This window comes from Argopecten irradians, chromosome 8 (assembly GCF_041381155.1).
Source record: "Argopecten irradians isolate NY chromosome 8, Ai_NY, whole genome shotgun sequence".
Taxonomy (NCBI): domain Eukaryota; kingdom Metazoa; phylum Mollusca; class Bivalvia; order Pectinida; family Pectinidae; genus Argopecten; species Argopecten irradians.
Genome location: NC_091141.1, coordinates 39337709 through 39358170, shown reverse-complemented (window position 1 = coordinate 39358170; position 20462 = coordinate 39337709). Strand labels below are relative to the sequence as shown.

The 20462-nt window shown below is 35.7% G+C and overlaps 1 protein-coding gene across 12 annotated transcripts in view; it reads left to right on the top strand.

Annotated features, from left to right (window-relative positions):
* LOC138330331 (rho GTPase-activating protein 39-like) overlaps positions 1–20462 on the top strand; it is a 157021-nt gene that overhangs the window by 38383 nt on the left and 98176 nt on the right. The gene's annotated exons all lie outside the window — the stretch shown is intronic.

The following is a 20462-nucleotide window of genomic DNA, read 5'->3' as shown; positions in this document are numbered from 1 at the left end:
ATTGGAGTCAGTTTTGTGACAAAGTGGAGGCTTTTCAGTTTGAAGTTTTTCATGGGAGATATGTGCAGATACAATGTACACCAGCCACAGAAGTGTATGGCTTCTTGTAAACTTCCTAAGCTTCATTTTCAGTTGATTTGTTTGAATTTTTAGGTTTCCGAACAATAACAAATGATCAATTGATAAATGGGAAATTGTCACTGTACCCACATCAGCCATCGTGGTATTAGCCATCGTAATTGTTAGAGATCCCTAGTTTCTGCTCCTGCTTAGCGCTCAGCATACAGGGAGTGGGACGACTGGTTCGCCCGTTGTCAGTATAATGTGACCGGGTGGGGTGTGTTGCTTGGTGTCTTCAGCGGCATGCCTCAGTGAAATAACACTATAAAAAGGACAACAGTTCCACTATACAAGAAGACACAACATGAATATACCGCAGCCTCCCAAAACACGCACCTTGCACAACATACACGCAACACACCCCATACATGGGAGGCCGTCCTTACATGACCATAGCTGTTAATAGGACGTTAATTAATCAAACAAACAAACAATCAATAAGATCACAAAGCAACATTTATATGACTGAGAAGTCAAGAAGAATTTGAAGATATTAATTTAAAACAACATGTAGGTTGATTACATGTTTAGACTTTTAACAATGACCTTGTAAGTTTGTGGTTACATTGACCTTAAAGGTAGCCAACCTTGACCTGTGACCTTGTTTGTTGTAGTCCTGACCTTGACAATTGACCCTGGTTTTCAGTAGTCCTGACCTTATTGAAATGAACTGTAACCTTAAACTTGACCTTGACCTTGTTTGTTTTAGTCTTGTTCTTTCATATTTGACCTTGACCAGTGACCTTATTTAACTGTAACCTTGACCTTGTTGTATATTTGACCTTAGGTACAGGGTCTTGGCCAGTGACCTAGATAATGACTTCCTCAAATTGATTTTTCCCTTCAGGTTTTTGACCTGGGTTAAGTTCTAATTGTATTCGGCTACAAGGTTACCTTTAATCAACGTACTTGTTCTAAGTGAACCATTGTTTACACATGTACATGTTACGATTCTCAGTAACTCGCTGCCAATTTTTTTCGGAGCCTGACCTCAAAGCAGCCTGAGAAAAGATTAATTGAAACAGGTTTGCTGGCAGCGGAGATCACTCTTTATCCTAATCAAAGGAAGAAAACCCAGAGTTCCACGAGTATACAAATCACTGGTACGGTAATTATAAATTGGAGCTTGTTTTCATTGTGAATGTTGCGGTATAAATGTTTATAACTCGTACTTACAAGTGATTGAATTGTTACTTTAGACTTGTAGCTGTAACTTTAAACTTGAAGAAGCTGTATTGATTTAGTTTTGCGGAAGGAAAGTGCTCACACGTTGTCTATCTTGCAAATGGTGTCGGAGCAGGTAGTGGGCTTTTCTCTTGCATACAAGGAAGGTGACAAATTCACTAAAATACCAATTCTCCAGGGGTTTGATTCGCGACAGTCAAGGCGTTTGAAGCTTTCTAAGGACTTGTATGATATCCTAGCTTTGATAGATCTCAAGTTTTTGGATGCGGAAAGGTAGATTGGATGTGACGGCTTTAGGAAAAAATGATTGTGGTTTCACGGTGAATCATAACCAGGAAGAAAAATACCATTTTTTCGCACACCTTTCTAAAGAGTTGTAAAATGTTTTGACACATCTTAGAAAAATATTGATACAAAGCAAGAAAACAGCTAGAAAAATTGAAGAAAATGCAGAATATTTAAATCATGATGGATCACATGAATGCAAATAAACATACTCTTTTTTACATTATTTCATTTTTTTCTTTGAGTGATAGACAAATTATATTTGTGTTGTGACAAGGCAAAATATCAACAAAACACATTTTGGGAAAGTGTTTTGGCAGGATTACGTAATGGGAATCCTTATATTCACAAAGTCTCAGCACTTCTGACTCGGAGAATGAATCGTTACTAGCTTTGTGAGGGGAAAGTATAATATGATGTAAGACATGCATGACACATTTTACATTCCCCACGGAATAATTTGCCGCCTATTACATGGTAGAAAAACTCACATATAGGGAGTACATTGATTTACATGTATATTTCTTGTCTTGAATTAAAAACAAACCAGCCTTAATGTAAGAAGACATTGAGTAGCTTTTGGACAGATTTCCTCAGCGTGCATGTCAGTTTGAAAACATTTGGTGGTGATTTAAGGAAACAGATTTGGGCTAAGCTTCATTTGTGACATATTTTTTGTTGAAGATTTGTCTTGCTGGTGATATAGGAACAAAGCCGTCATATAAATTTCTCTTTCTGTATTTACATGTTAGATTTTCCTGACTCAGTTCTGTAATTTTTTTCGTCTAATAAATCGTGAATCAGGGACACCAAATTGATTTCCGAGGCATAATAAGGAATGGTACATGCAATAATTTTGGCTCAGTGCCTTCTGATGTTGTACAAGCTTGACTGTGTGGTATTATTCATCAGTACTGTAATTGCAGATCCCCATGAGTCTATAAGCTATTATATACTAATTAATATGGCTTCAGCTAAGTGTTTCTGGTAATAAAACCGAATGTATTACACCGACATTTATTCCCATTTTACGATCAGATATGGCAGTTTATGTCTCTACTAATCCTCTGTTTTTATTGTGCGGTCAGACATAACTGGACGTGGTGGTCAGTAACGGTCATTTTCACCTATAGTCCTATAATTCACCTGTGTGGGGCGATTTGCTCTGGAGTAGTGCGGTTCTCTCATTAGTATTCATTGAATTCTTTATATCATGTACTTCGTATTATTTTACGCCATTTTAAACAAAATATTGTCATTTACTGAACTGAGTTTTATATCAATACTGGTATAATGTTGATATTCCTTACTAAAATTAATCAGAGATTTTACTTATCTTATTTTTGGCATTGGAAGGTGGAACAGTGGCTGAGTTGTAAACTCCTCATTTTGTACTGAATGTTAAAATCAATAGTGAGACTTTATCAGTGAATGGTTTATTTGAAATTAAAAATTGAAAATGTTGGTGAAGACTTCACATTTACTTGCTTAAGTAAAAGTCTGATCATATAGCAGATTTGATGTGTGAAGGTAAACATTTAGACAGTGACATTGATTTGATTGTGGGTAAAGTGAAAATTTAGTCTAGAAGTCTTCATTCAGAATTGCAAATTTAAGTAATAATTGATGTTAGAAAGTGACAGTTCTGTTATATGAGAGTGATAACAAAATAGATACATACTTGACACGAAAGAATGTCTATATACTTAGATATGGTATAAGATACTTAGCTCTAGAGGAAATGGTTGTGATATCTCTGTGTATATAACTATATATAAGTAGCTGGCGAGAGGTCAATAGCATTAAGTTTACTACAGCAAAGAATTGTTAGCTTGAACTATTAAATTTTAAAGTTATTTAATCTTCATGCCATTAAGTATACTCTTAATTCCTCTGATGTAGAATCATAATGATAAATTTGCATTGCCGTATTTTACAATAATTCATCTTTGATGATTTAAAAATGTCACAGTGACTTCACTTAGAGGATTTTTTTTTGTTTTCAAGATGTACAGACTTTGTAAATAAGGTCCAGGTCAAGGGTCAAATCCCCCCACCCTCCCACATCTACAAGATAGGAATTTGTGCAAACAATAAACATACACTTGTAGGGTTCCCTAGTACAGTGTACTGAGTCTTATCACATAATCAAACAAAACATGGAGGCAGGTTCGTGCCCACTTCAGAACATTGGTTATATTGAAAGAAAAATTGAAAATTTTGGTCATTTATTTGAAAGAATCGTATTCAATACATTTTTTTGTCCAAAATTTTTCAATTGTGTTTGAAAACTAGCAAGAATTTTCATTAGATGAATTACTGGACTTTAATACTTCTCCCTAAGTTTTACAGCATAGATCTATCTAAGGTATACACATTGTTATGATACGGAAAATGAAAATGAAAAGGAAAGATCCGACTTAAAGATTTATCAACTTATTTATATTCTGTGTGAAAGATTGATATCTTAGTCATTAGAGTGAATGATGGTCATTTTCTGATTTCTGCCAGCCCATCAGTGTGAAGCATAAATAACTTCCATGTAAATCTGCAGCGCGTCTTACAGAAGTAACGTTTCGATGTAATGTGTCATACAGTTCCATAGTTCTGTTGTCTGGCAGGACGACTATGTCATCCATTTTATCGGAAAAATTTGGTCAGCATATCAGGCACTTAGACAACCATCCTAGTCTGGCAATAGGCCACAAGTATTGTCAAAATGATTCTCTCTTAAATTGTGCAAGATTATCTCCCTTTAGTTTGACACTTAAGGGAAACAATTCTGCAAGATTGTCTCCCCCTAGTTTCAAACTGAAGCCCCTCCCCCTCTCCCCTGAGGTAGAAACTTACAGGAAACAATTTTGCAATATTACTTCCTAGTAAACTTAATGGAAACTATTTTGAAAAAATTATCTTCTCAAATTTGAATCTGAAGTTGAAGCAGACATATTCTAGAAACAAAAATTTTGAAGTTATTCTGGGGATTAAAAGTACTGTTTGCAACCTTTAGCATATTTCTTTGCATAAATTTTACTGATTTATGACAAAATCCAGATACCATTGTTGTATGTTTGCCAAATGTATGTTTAATGTGACCTGACGGGGTTTCCTACTTGGAATCTTAGTTATAATACTTCTCTGAGATTACACTATAATGTAGGTATGAATTCCTCTATCACAAAAAGACAAACATACCATTCCTTATTTCCTATAAATATGTGTTTTACCCTCACATTCTAATGTTAAGAAAATACCATTAATCCTAGATTATGTTGCACTAGCATTAAACTTTTAATATGTGATTTAAGTTTCTGACAAAGACAGAGATAGTGAAGGATATGTAAAATTACTGGCCAGTTGAAAAATGGATCTGGAAATCAGGTTAGTTGTTTTGTTGTGGATTTTGTGCTGAATACCTTGTGAAGCTATTTAGATACTATGAGAACCGTTAGGCGAGGTCAGGTGAACTGGACAGTGTTATTGCCCAATAAGTGTCCAGTCTAGCTTCTATAGTAGTTTTCTGATTGGACATTATTGACCATGAGTGACCACAAACCTTTGATTTAATACTGGCAATGAAAGGACCTCCCAATCTTTCATTGAGGCTGACCATGAAAGGACTTGCTGAGAGAGAGCCAGTTGCTATTACAGCCGTGTTCAGTCCAGACGATTTATGGTTCATTTGTTGAGCCCTGGACACAACTAAGTGACTATTAGGATCCATTGTTGTATGGTCATCTTCTTGCACTTCTTTATATAGCTGTACAAATTTTATGGTAATTTTAAAGCTGGATAGGATATGGAGGATATTATAGTGTATATATAGGTGCTGGGGTCTGTGGTCAGTCATCTGACCATCTGTCCACTTAATCCAATGATAAGGTCATCATGCATGCTTCTAACTACTGCATAGTGACTGGTGCTTTGCACTATTGTCTAAAATCTTGACCTTCAGGGCTTGCAGAAAGGAGCTCAGATCAACATATTGTGTATTTTCCAAGACTCTTGTATTCTGCAGACTTAAAAAGAATTTGAGATAGTTAAAGCATCCTTACCCAGCTATTGGGTCATAAAGCTGTCCATGGTAAAATTTTGTGAAAATATTTTGAATTAAACAGCTTAAATTGTCATTCAGTTATAAGATAACTTATTAAATACATGCATGTAATGACCATGCAGAGATTCTGGTTTCAGTCTTGTAAGTTAATCCATTCACCCCTGAAATTCCATAATGGACTGCTCCAGTATTTGAAGTAGAAGAGTCCAAATGTATCTTCTGGGGTGTATGACTTAAAGTACATAAACGCCTTCCAACAAGAACAAGACATGCAAAGGAAAAACTTCATTGAAACAAAAGGAATGCACAATATGTTGCTAATCATTTGAATTAAGATGTGTCTGAAGCTATCCTTGGCTAATTACTGTTACTCCAAAAATGTACTGTAGGGGTTCGTGTGCGTAGCTCATAATCCTACCAAAGGTTCTAGTGGAAACCTGAGCACTAACACTTGGTAACTTCTAACAGACTTTTTTGGTAGAAGTTTGTCTCTAATGACTTAAAGATGTGTTGGTATATAAGATCTCCATGAGGTTAGTGATCCTAGTGAAAAAAGCGTTTGTCTGGAATTGATCACTTCTATATATACTGGGATAGAAGCATCTTTGTATTATTTTTAACCAAAATAATTTCTCAATTGTGGTAAAAATATATATGGATTTAAAAGATTGCAAAGTAGAAACCAAAAGGAGGATTTCTTCGGTTATCAACGTCTGAGATTTGTAAAGGTTGAAAAACTGAAATGTTTCAAGCAATTCTTTTATTTGTAGTTATATTATTCAAAGTTCAATTATTGCTAAAAAAGATAGGCTGCTTTTTAGAAGAAAAAAAAATCTCTTTAGATGATCGAATAGACCTAGCAAGGAGTTACAAGCATGATTAAAAACCATTTTAATAATCTTAACTCCAAATTGGTAGAATGATGACAAAATATAGCCATTATATTTGTCTATACTTCTTGCCATTTTTCACCTTAAAGAGAAGACCTAGATAGGCCTTGCCTGTTGTCTATCCTCTTGACTGTAAATAATATGTCTATAAGATTTGTTGAAATTGAAATTGAATATTGCCAGAACTAATATTTATTAAAACTTTGGTATTCAATCATCTTCTTCTTATATCTCATGTGTTACAAAAAGTTTTGATTTGACTATGATTTCATTTGATTGCAGTTAAACTAAAGATCTTGTACAGTATAAAAGATAATGTTGAAGATTGCCAAATGTATGTGGCATGTGATGATAGCTCTGAGCTTAAAAACACTTTACACAAAAAAAAAGTTGTAATGATGCCTAAAAATACTGATGTAATGAATTCACAACAAATGCTGTAGGGGTTTAAAACATAAAACTGTGTTTAATTTAACCATGTTTTGTTTATACAACACCTATGGACTATCATGTTGCATTCTTCCATGTTTTCTCTGCAAAAATGAGAGATATTTTCTACAAAAAAACTTTTTTTTGTTATTGAAAGACAATGTTAATAGATTTAGATCGTTAAACTGTTGGCTGCTGTAAGGATTCTGTGAGGATTCAATTTTCAAATCCTGCCATTCGCCTGGAAGCACGCCACACTTGTCTTGTTTATCGAGCTCTTAGAATTGGCAAATTCCCATTGTAGTAACGTATTTGGTCTGATAAGCATGCAGCCAATAAAATTGAGTGAGTGGAATTGTTAGGACCAATTCAAACCATCATGAAATTAATGTCAGCTATTAATGAAACAAAAAACAACTCATATTTATGTATGAAGGCAATTCACAAATATGTTGATGATGTAAAACCTGTCTTAGCAACCATCTCTGTGTTAGGACCACCTGCTTCATAAAACCACTCTCATGGAGTTTTGATGGCCAATTTCAACTCCAAGACACATTTAAGATCTTCTTAATCAAAGGCTTGACCAGTCCATTATAACATTTCAGGGGTGAGTTAAATGACATGTTGGTAATGCTTTTGAGGCACACAAAATTCAAGGTTTCAAATTCTATAACTGGTATATCATATAGTACTTGTATGAAGGTAAGCTGCAGGAAGAACAACTTCAGGTACATTCAAGGACAAGGGTACTTCTTGGTTAAATATGGTAAAACAGTAATTATAGAACTTGTAGACGTGTGTATACAGGATAGAGAGTCAAGATAATTTCAACAAACTATAATTTTAAACAATTTTAATTTCAACAAATTATCATTTCTTTTGATGCCAACATGGGTGTACGTTTATTTCGTGAAATATGGTAGTATTGTGATTTTGCTACAGAGAAGGATAGTCAGAGGAGTGGTGGCGAGATGGGAGGAGGAGTGCGGTATATGGGAAGGCGAAAGAAAATGAACAAAATATTTCCACCGATGCTATCACAGGTTGTTATTAGGAGATGGAAAAATAATCTTTGCACTTACCGTAGGCCTGTTATTAGGGAGAGAACACTAGCATGTTCTTTAGTATTGGTAGCGAAGAAACTGGGGCAGATTTGATAGGGATGTTTGACACAGTGGAGTGTAGGCAGGATTTAGACTGAACTTTAACAGGAAAATGAGTGTTATTTATCTCACACTAACACACAGACTCTGACAGAAAATCACAAGTCTTCTAAGAAATATAGTTATTATATTCATACTGTTATATTTGTGTAATCTTGGTAGTAAAACAAAGATGTTCATACGTCTCACTGCATTTGTAGTAATGATGGTCTGTATGATAAACATTCAAAGAGCAACATCTCCGTTCTGTAAAACAGCTGTACATTTTTTTTAAATCTCTAGTGAGGATTTTTTTATTTTAATCTGTTTTTCAATGGCTAGAAATGACACTTCCATTGCTCTTTAGAATGGAATTATTTCACTAAAATTCCTTTAGGGTACAAAAAACTTTGTTGGATGCCGTGGGAGTGATCGAAGAACAATTGAATTGCCTGGAGCACTTTGAGAACAAATATTGCTGCATTCAAAAGTAGCGAAATTGTAAAGTTTCTAGGAAAGCATGAATGGAAAATTGCAATCGACACTTAAAGGAAGATTAGAAGAGGATGTAAAAGGAATAGCACAACATTCACAAGTACCTTGGCCCATCCTGAGAGGGGTTGTTATCACGAACTGCTATGAATAGATTTTCATCAGAGAAACCCAACTCCACCGATATCCAGTGAAACAGTATAAATAGAAGCTCGACTACTATTTGTGTGTTGCGTAAAAAAAAATTCACCGTTATTAGTACAAGATGTCAGATCTGTGATTCTGGGCCGTAGATCTTTGCCAGATAACACTTTACTTATGTTTTCTTCTTTCCTCCCACTTACAGGAAAAAGTGAGATTCCTATTTGTAAAAGTTTTGATTTAGCGCGGTGATTATTTGGTGATAAAAATGGAAGATGTTACACATGATTGTGTGTAAACAAGACATGTTTTATTATTTCTTATAAATATGGGATTGTTGCTAAGTCTATACAAAGACTTGTCTCTGATACTGATGTAACTTGCCCTTTCAGGTCTTTCTTTATATGTTTGTGTATATATATATAGTGGGGGTTGAGGTGGGGGCATTATCCGAAGAGGAAGAAGGGGTTTAAGGTGCTGAAGGTGCTGATGTTTTATTTTATAAAGGTTCCATTCCCATTTTAATATTTCCAAATTCTAATCACAATCCCATTAAACTTCTAAAATTGATTTCTGAAAATATATTAGAGAAAGAAAAATATTATAGAAGGAAAAATTAAAATCACCTTGGATAACTAGATTTGGAGAAGATAGGTGACATATTGTTTATCTGATGTTCAATTGAGAATACCATTAATTAGTAAAATCCAAACGGTGTAATATTAATCTGCTATAGTTTTATCTTTAGTGTTAATGATGAGGATGAAACACTGTGTGGCTCTGAGAAAAAAGGAACGATTAACTAGCGTGTAATCACGCTTCTGAATCTGTTCTCATGCCTGTTCATGTAACCCAGGAAAACAATACCATTTATCCTTTAAAGATAGCGGAGAACACGGACAGAACCTAACAGAGAAATTCTGCTGATTCAGAGAAATCCCATTAATTACTATACAAACAAAATATTTATGTAATAATCTGGCAGATCCTGCCGTAAGTGTCGCCCACGAACCTGATAGTAATCATGATGCAGGCTAGAGGTGGAGGAACTGTTGTGGCACAAGGGTATTCTCTCCGAGGGAAGGTTTAAATGAGAATGTACAAGGTCATATGTACTGATATTCCGGGCAAATTATTGTGTTATGTAATCTAACTGCAGCGGGTTACACCTGACATTCAACGTCAAACCTGTATATGTCACATGTAACAGGATTTACATGTTTAAGTCAATGTAACAAAGCCAAAGGCACATTTTCTGTCTGTCTGCGTACGGAACATCTTTATTGAGTTAGGCATGTAGATTCATTCTTCTAATGCCAATAAGTCCAGCATTCACCATTTTCTTTTGAAAAGTTAGAGTTATAAGTTTTGTAATCATGTTTTTGGTTTTTTTTTATGATTTATTTGTCAAAGTCTCCTAAAGATGGGCTTTGCTTGATTATAAACATAAATTGATTCGTGTTATAATGATGCCATCACTTTGGTAATTTTCACTTGGATGGATTTTGTCTTGGTTCATGTTTCATCAAGGCAGATTGCAACATGTGTAATGTTTTACAAACACTCGATAGAAACTTGATGAGAGATGGGAGTATGTTGGGTGAAGGAAAAGTGCATCACAATCGAGTGAGGAAGGGACTGTATCCCTTTAGTTGATAAAGCAGCTGAGGTCGTGTTACAAGGTCGTGTTACAAGGTCATATTACCAAGGTCATACTGTATTAAAGGTTACTTAATCTTGATATCACCCTGATTTCTAATCTAGGTGCTCTGTGATATATCCCTGTCACCAGATTCCCTGAAACATTTTACATGGCCGCTGCTTCATTCATTGCATATTAAAGCAAGCAGGCCTTGGAGCTAATTAAGAATTTAAAAAATGTGATGGGGGCTGGCTTGTGTAAATTAATATGCATAAGTTCAGGAAATCTACCAAACATAATTACAAATTAATTGAAATATAATCAAATTGAAATATAATGAAATCAGATACATCCGTAGTTTTACTTGTTGTCTGTTGAAAGTATAATTGTAGAGTTGAAAGGTGTGGGAAATATTGATAGAGATTAAACGTATAGGCACTTGTCAGGTCTACTATAGACTGGAGGGAGTTAGGAGGTGGGGCTGAGAAAAATGACAGAAACAGGGTATTAGGTTACTTTGGGTGGAGACAGTCATGTTTATACAATATATTATCATTGTGATAGAAATCCTGTTAAAAAGCAACCTGACTTATTTCTAAACTCCCCTGAACTTCGTAAGCCCCCCTTAGCTATCCAATTCCTGTCTCGATGCCACTAGTCTTGTTGTGAAGTGCCGTGACGGCTGTCCCACCCACCACCAATCCCTCCCACGGCTAACACCATTTTCATTTCTGTATCGTGACACTACAAGTGTGAGAATTCTACAAAAAACATGTCTACAAGAGATCTTGGTCCTACAGATGTTTTGTTCTAGTGGAGACGCATGTATGGCGACTAGTAAAATTCCCATGCTGCACTTACAAGCTTTTCAAGGAATCTGATGTCTCATAAACACTTAAAGTAAAACAACAACAGCATGTATCGTCCTACTTATATCAAACTTACGACAGGCCATGATTTATAGGTCAACTTATATCACTGTTACAGCTACGATATACAGTGGGGAGCATCATACATCAACATATATATATATGTCACAAAAAACATCTCACCCTAGTCACGCAATTCCTGTTCATTATCTATATAGACTGTCTTTTATTACCGAGTCCTGCTTATATTAGCAGAACTCCCCCATACTGCCAATGTATCTTCACCCTTATCTGTACAAGAGTCTACCGAAACCCCAAGGCAAGCGTCAAAACTTTTATTCAATCGGGTTTTGACTTCTACATCACCTGTGGTAAATTTATAAAATCAACTTATCCAACTTTTTGTGTATATCTTAAAAGCTTTGCACCCAAGCACCAGGCTGAATTTAAAGTTATTGGGTTACAAAAACGTCAACTGCAATTACTCAGGTTCTGTTGTTGTTCAACTGTGTTTATGAACTGTTAAAATAACTATGATTATATCTGTAATGAAAATGATATATATTCCGTTTGATTTACAATATTCACTTACAGTCTATCGATATTTGTTTATTTTCTTCATCATTTTCATGGTTTAAGCTAGCCTGCTGTGTAAGCTTTTTATGTCACTACACTGCATTATAAGTATATGTATTTGTACATTAAATGAATCTGAAAAGTAATTATTGTGTTTTATGGAAAGAGAAAAAAAACCAGTGAATTTCATTGTACTTCACACAATCGGAGTATCAGAATATATACAAGGAATGTAGAAACAGTCAGATTTATCTGTACTATAGAAACAGTCAGATTTAGCTGTAGTAGGTGTACACCGCCAGTGTTTGTGTGGAATTTGCTGTGTATTTGTGGTGATGGGTAGTGAACGTTGAAAACAGTTCCAGATGAGAGTCGAAGGACATTCCTGTTACTGTGGCCAATTACATTCTGTTGTGAATTTTTTGTGGTAGCTGTGGTTTGTGTATTTGGGTTAGTAGTATTATGTACATCTCAGCACCTGTTCACAGCTTCAGCAGCATCTTTCAAGGCAGTGCACCAGGTATTGGCTGTTTTAAATCTCAACATAATTTATTATACAACTATTACAAAACGAGTTCTAGCTATACCGATTTTATTGTTGCCCTGAATAGAACACATGCTGGTTCACCTAAATGAAAACCATACAATTTAGTCTTGCTTTTGGCTATAACATAATACAAACTTGTTTACCTCTGTTAAAACCTTAAATTGACTCCATTGGAATATTATATACCTGTTGGGCCCAATGGAAAGTTTGTTTATGTGTTGACCACATTGGAATATTATTAAATAGCTTATTGTCCCCAATGAAAATCATGCAGGCTTTTCTTTGCCTCATTGGAATAATGCTTGTTGAACCCATTTCAATATAGACTTAATTGTTGCCCCAGCTGAAAGCCACATGTATTTGACTATACATATTGCCTCCTTTAGAAGTCATACTAGTAGGAAATTGTGTCTTCGACTGAAATCAAGTATCTTAATGGCATCAATGGAAACCAGTCTTGTTGCCCACAATTGGAGCCATCTTTGTTACCACCAATTAAAGCCATGCTTTTTGACCCAGTTGGAAGTCAGTACCTTCCCAACGGTGGTCTGGCCCTAGCTTATGGATGCAATGCATTTTGGTTCACATAAACTCATGAAGTTTGTTGCCCTGATAGAAACTAGGCTTATTTACCACTGTTTCCCAAATGACCCTGTTACCCATGCTATTTCATGTTGGATCAGGAATGCAACCATGGTTTCCTACCAAGCGTTGTTAGTCCATAATAAAATCTTGTGTATTCATTAAATAGTCCGTCTCAATGTCTGAGTTTCAATTGGGAAAAAAACATGTTGTTGACAGTGACCAACCATCATCAACAGGGATGTTAGGATGATAACAGTTAGATGTTGTACAGTTGTTGATTAGCAGGAAGTTGTTATGTGTATATGAAATGAACTGTTGTATAGGAAATGAACTGTTTCATGCTGATTTGAAAATAACTTTGAGGTGTTAATGGGGCAGAGTTATGGTAAATAAGACTTGGCTATAGTTTTATTGGTGTCTGGCGGTTTGATATGTGATGTGTTCGGAGAAGATGTTGTGTTTTAGTTCTGCTGTCCATATCTAGTGCGAGGTAGGGAGGTCTGCTGGAGGTGATGGGACCGCCAGGGCTTTTATCTCCCCTGTAACACCTCATTACAAAACGTCTTATTACAAATTAATGAAGATGTAGTGTTTAGGCAGCAATATTTACACCCAGGGAGTCTGTAATCTGAGCTCAGCTTTTAATCACCAAACAAACTGTTGCTGTCAGAGGCCAACAGCCTGGCTAGTGGGCAAGGCTGAAAAGGTAATCTGGTTCTGGCTATAGTAGGGCAAGGCTGAAAAGGTAATCTGGTTCTGGCTATAGTAGGGCAAGGCTGAAAAGGTAATCTGGTTCTGGCTATAGTAGGGCAAGGCTGAAAAGGTAATCTGGTTCTGGCTATAGTAGGGCAAGGCTGAAAAGGTAATCTGGTTCTGGCTATAGTAGGGCAAGGCTGAAAAGGTAATCTGGTTCTGGCTATAGTAGGGCAAGGCTGAAAAGGTAATCTGGTTCTGGCTATAGTAGGGCAAGGCTGAAAAGGTAATCGGTTCTGGCTATAGTAGGGCAAGCTGAAAAGGTAATCTGGTTCTGGCTTAGTAGGGCAAGGCTGAAAGGTAATCTGGTTCTGGCTTAGAGGGCAAGGTAATTGTCTGGCAATAGTGAAGCTGAAAAGGTAATCTGTTCTGGCTATAGTAGGCAAGACTGAAAAGTAATCTGTTTAAAAGGTAATCTGGTTCTGGCTATAGTAGGGCAAGGCTGAAAAGGTAATCTGGTTCTGGCTATAGTAGGGCAAGGCTGAAAAGGTAATCTGGTTCTGGCTATAGTAGGGCAAGGCTGAAAAGGTAATCTGGTTCTGGCTATAGTAGTTCGGCTGAAAAGGTAATCTGGTTCTGGCTATAGAAGGGCAAGACTGAAAAGGTAATCTGGCTCTGGCTATAGGAGGGCAAGACTGAAAAGGTAATCAGGCTCTGGCTATAGGAGGGCAAAGCTGAAAAGTGGATTGAGTTTGATGGTAATTAAGGTTGCTGAGGTAGACTGCTTTAGTAGAACAATCCTGAAAAGTGTCATTGATCTGGCTTGTTGGGCAAGGTTGCAAAGGTCAGCTTGCTTTTGGAAAAGTCGGTTTCTCTTTGAATATAAGGGCCCATTGCTTCCCAAACAGCATAATGATTCTAGAAAGTTTCTAAAAGTGTGTAATTCACAATTGGTCCTCATTGCAAATATTCTTATATCTTGTCTTCCTTTTCTGACTGTTCCATCTTTCTGCACCTCCTTTTACAGGTATCTTTCCAACACCAATTCTTATGTCAGTCTGGATGTTGCGACAGTATCTACTCCATTGGGAGAAGAAGAAACAATTTGGTGAATTATTGTAGATCACTTGTACTGATTGACCTCTAAATGTTCTACACTGGAACACCAAATTTTCATTAAAATTATATTTCTGTTGATTTGGGTTACCAAATGGATTGGAACAAATAGATCTCTGTCTACATCAAAGCTATAGACCGGGGAGATTTTTTATGGCCGAAAATATCATTGATGGAGTAAGCCATTGTTTGACAGTTACTGGCTGTGAGAGAATGACATGATCAGTCTGTGATGTGGGAGCGCTAGGGTATGGAGAGGATTCAGAGGGGAGGAGGGAGGGGGATGTGATATATAGCAATGTCTCGATGAAATATGGATGACAATGATAATCAGAATGAGACAATGCATCATTAATTTCGGTTACTGTCTACATATAGTGCCCAGGGAGGCCAAGGGGAGACAGTCACAAAGAGTTCAAAATGTACAGCAGTTATTCTCCTACTCTGACCCCTGTGAGGTTTATCTTATCGGCTAGCTCATCTTTTTTCTGGCTGTGCCCCCTGAAATGTGGCATGAATATTCATTGTTGGTATCAGACTCTGCATACTGGTGCATTAGTGCAATAACTCATAGAAATAAGAATTTAGTAGACCAAACTTTTGTCAATGGAATTGTTTTTATAGAGAGTGTGATGACAATTAGTGTTTAAATGTTGAATCCCTGTGGCTGCAAAGGGGCAATATTGTTCTCAAAACACCATAGATTTCCTAGAATATGGATATTATTTTTGTTTTTGTAATTTCAACCAAGCAGCATGCTATTATTACAGGAGAAATTAACTTTCATTTCCTGTTGAAGATATAAATTCGAAATGGAAATAGGAAATGTTAAAAGTGATTTTAATCTTACATCTTTTACCTTTCTTTTCAAAGTAGACTGTTCCTACCTGTGATCCAGACAAGTCCATTGTTAATCACAGGTATAAAGGGTAATTCTGAATTTTTTTTTTTACCCCTGGTGTGGTTAGTTGATACAAGCTGCATGGCCTTGTTACCATTTTAAACCTTATTGGATTGTCTGGAGAATTCTCCCAAGGTTGAAGATGATATCCCTAAATGAATGTCAGTCAAAATTTGATCTTGTGGCATTAAAGTGTTAGTGATTAACTCATCCACCCCTGAAGACACATTTAGACTCTTCCAAATCAAGGACTAGAACAGTCCATTGTGAATTTTCAGGGTTAATGAGTTCAGTGTGTTAATGGAAAACACAGATTACTAGGGCATCAAAATGTTGATGGAAGTTGACAATTATTAACATGTTCTTGTCTCTTATCACAAAAGATACCATTGTATGAGGATTACAACCGCAGACAACTTCAACGTTTCAGTTACATTGTTATAAACATTTTATCAAAAAATGCATTTTGTATTGTAATTTTATTCTCTGATAAAGCTGATTACCACTAAGACTTCATGATGCATTGTCAGATATCTAAATCTTGGTCGTTACAACTGGTGTTTTCGATGCAAATTCATTTCATTCAGGATCGACTCTGATATATCTAATGTTATTTCTTATGAATAGGTAATGAATCCTTCAGAAGGTAGCAGTTTCCTTTTGTTGTTATAGTGTTATACATATGTAGAGTGACTCCAAGGTCAAACGATAAGACAGACATGTATCTACCTATATATTAAGATTGGAGGTGACACTAATTATAGAAAGTGAAGTGTCTGAATGGAGATTTGAAAGGGGATAAACAGCAGATGATAGGTGCATATCTCCGACCAACTGAAATCTGAGTCGACCTTCAAAAGTAAACTTAAAAGTCACGAGGAAGTCTCTGAGTCAGTTTTAAATGACCTGTGACATTTTAAAATCTGTTTTTATGGCCGAGTCCATCCTTCAACCTTGAGGATCCTGTATAGACTTTATTATGATTCAGCAGTTCAGCTTCCGGATCAGTCATAATCTAAGCTGGTTCTTAAAGGATCCCATTCAAAATTTCATTGTCAGCATCAAGTTTTTTATTACTGTTGCATTTGTATATGTGTTGGATATAGGGACGATGATGGTGGTTGGGTCGGTGGGAATGGGGATATGGGGATTTGCTTAGGAAGTCTAAGAGACCAGACAACAATGGTGATCATAGCAAACAGTGGGGAGGGGGGATAACAGGGTTCAGTTACAGTGTATTAGGGGTGTTTGGGGGTTGGGATGAGAAAATTTTATTCAGGATATCAGATAGACATTTCTCCCACCATTCACTGATTTGTCACCATATTAAGCCGTGGGAGATTTCTCTGTCAACCCCTAGGGAATGACAGATTGCGAGCGCTAACATTTTGATCCTGAAGAAAATTATATGACGTCATGACTTCATGTAGTGTGACCGTGGCGTGTATTGTCGATGACGTCATCAATATTGACGTGCAGACGATGAAACCATGTTCATACCATGGTGAAAATGCTTCTATTTAGGCTATTATCTCTTTTTTTCTTTTGTATGTGGGAGAAAAAGAATCTATTCCTACCTATGCGGGTGTGACAACAAAATCACAACCCTCGAGGGAATTCATGAATGTCCAACCCTTGGCAAGCCTCAGGTTGGACGTTCATGAATTACCCCTCGGGTTGTGATTTTGTTGTCACACCCTCTAGGTAGGGATAGATTCTATTGGTCCACAACAGTAAACAGAGCTAGTACAAGGTGTTGAAGGGGGGAGGGTGGATATGACAGGACTCGGGATTAAGGAGATCAAGTAGACAACTTAACATTATAAATAATGTTTTATCAAATCTGTATACAAAGTCTGATAAAAACTGAAAATTAAATGCTGATGTTGTACAATACTTATTGAAGGTTAATATAAAACAAATTACATTATATGAACAATGAATAATAAATCTAAAATATCTTTAAAAGATTGAAATTGATTACGTATGAAGTCTTCATGTTCAAACAACAGCATTTCCTCACACTGAATCAGGCTAATTTGCCTTCCACTGAGGTTTGAAGCTAATGAATATTTTATCAGGGTTTTGTTTTCTTCTCTTTCTTTAAAATTTCAATATTTGATGAATTGTTTTGGTTTTGCTAATGTGGTAATAATTGGGGTTGCTGTGTGTAAATTAGAAGCCATCTCTCACTTCATTTTTCAAGCACAGATGAAAACTTAAAATGATTTTTCACTTCTTGCCTCAAAAGCAGTGATGATAATTACAGTCTTTATTCAAAAAATTATATTTAAAAAAACCAACTGCTACTGATGTGGAATTTTCAAATCTTATTTAAAGATTAGGAAATGTTTATGCCAGAAGGAAATCTCTCTGGAAGGGAGTGAAAGTAATTACATTGTGAACCAAAGGCCTAAGAAGTATGATCCCAGTTCATAAAAATATGATTTTAACTCTGGTTAATTAAGATTTGAAAAAAAACTGTAATGAATTCATCCATTATTTATCATCTTTTAGTGCGTGAAACTAAAACAAACTACCAGTATTCTGAAAAATTTATACGTGCAGATGATGGCAGACAATTGTGGATTCATTCACATCATCCATCATTGGAGAAGCCTGTTGCAAAATTTTAATTGTGAATTTGTTTTAAGAAAAATTGAAGAATTTTTATGAGCGAATTTTCCTTTGAAAGAAAAAAATTAATGTTTAGAAACTTAAAAACTTGGAAGCTATTGAGAATGAAACATGATATTAATTTCTGGCCATTATTAAAGTGAGTGTGAAATTGCTGTGAATTGTGATCATCGATGGAGATGTGAATTGTCGAACATCAACAGAAATATTTATCACTTTCAGTCGATCTAACAGAGATATTGGTGTAATCTACTTGTGTGTGGCAGGATATTTCGACGAGATTGCCTTCGGCTTTTTCATTGGACGATCTCCAATGCATTGAGAGCCTTAACAGTTTCATCGTATGTAGACTGGATGGTGACATGCAACAAATTGTAATTGTGAAGCTAATCTCCCAGTTTTACCAAATCTAGATGAATGATTTTAATCTCTCGCTCTGACATAAGTGGCTACCAGTAAATATGATTCATGAGCTTGTATGTTTTATGGTAGTAAATAAGGACACAAAGAATGCGGAATAGCGATTACATGGACACTTTACTTGTGTATGTTATATATAGGGCCAATTTACTTCTCTTACAATCCGCTTTATTTATCCATTTTATGTCAGCTTTTCTCTCCATCCTGGCTAAAATATTATCATTCTTTGTCTATTGTTTTTACGTGTTATCTTCACGCAATCATTATGAACCTTTAAGGCTGGGGATTGAGTGGGGATTGAGCTTTGGGGGGGTGGGGGGCGGGGGTTAAAAGAGCTGCTCATACCAATCATCCTCTTTCAATTCAATAGATTTTAACGATTAAGGTTCCTACCTTATTACAAAGTGATTTCCGTCCAAAGTTTGCTATAACCATGTTTTACTGTAATGTTTATAAGAGCACTTTCCACTCTACTTTTTGGAACCAAGCGTTCAAGATATGAACCACCATATGAACTCTGATTGGTAGACCTTAGACTTTCAGGTGGAGGCCGCTTAAGGCAATTTTGTTTTCCAGAAATTTTGTACTCCTGGTTTATAAGGTTAATGCTTTCCTGATTTCCTGACATTTCTAGGCCAGGAGAATCTTCCATTGTTTTTCCATGTTTATGAGTTCACCGAATCCCTTCCAGCATCCAACATTTCTGGGCCACCGATCTCCAATTCCATAGTATTTTATAAGTTTATTGCTTTCCACTGGCCAACATTTCTGGGTCACCGATCCATCCTCCTTCATGAATATGTATGATTTATGAAATAAATCCCTTCTATCAAGCTACTTAGTCGGAGTGGTCTCCCTTGATCCCGGCCTATACATCATCCTACAGTATGGCAGTGTGGCTTTCACTTCTACGTTTTTTCTGGTGTAATAATGTAATAGTACTCGGTTAGTACAGGATTATCTGTAAGATTTACTGATAGTGTTATGTCAAAATATTCAGGTCAAGAAGTCTTATTTTCTTCTGTTCGGATGGCATATTCAGCTGTTCAGTCATTTATTACTGAATATGTGTAAAGTATAAGATAATGGATTTTTATTATATGTAGCATAAAATCACAGTTTCTGTGTTTTGATCCTGTATATTGGTAATAATTGATTCAACCATTTTCTATGAAAATAAAAAAAAAATTGAAAATTTTAGTTTTAGAATAGTTTTCACTCTTTTATTTGTAGTTGAACTGTGTGATGACCTAGTTGATGTATAATTACTGAATATGTGTAAAGTATAAGATGATGGATTTTCTCAGTTTGAGAAATAATGTTGTAAAATGATTTTTTTTTATTACATGTAGCATAAAATCACATATGGGGGTTTCTGCGTTTTGATCCTGTATATTGGTAATTGTTGATTCAACCATTTTCTATAAAAATGAAAAAACATTAAAAATTTAGTTTTAGAATAGTTTTCACTCTTTTATTTGTAGTTGAACTGTGTGATGACCTAGTTGATGTATAATTACTGAATATGTGTAAAGTATAAGATGATGGATTTTCTCAGCTTGAGAAGTAAAGTTGTAAAATAGAATTTTTATTATATGTAGCATAAAATCACTGTTTCTGTGTTTTGATCCTGTATATTGGTAATTGTTGATTCAACCATTTTCTATAAAAATAAAAAAAACATTGAAGATTTTATCATCGAAAAAAATATGAAATGCAACTCCTGAGCCAG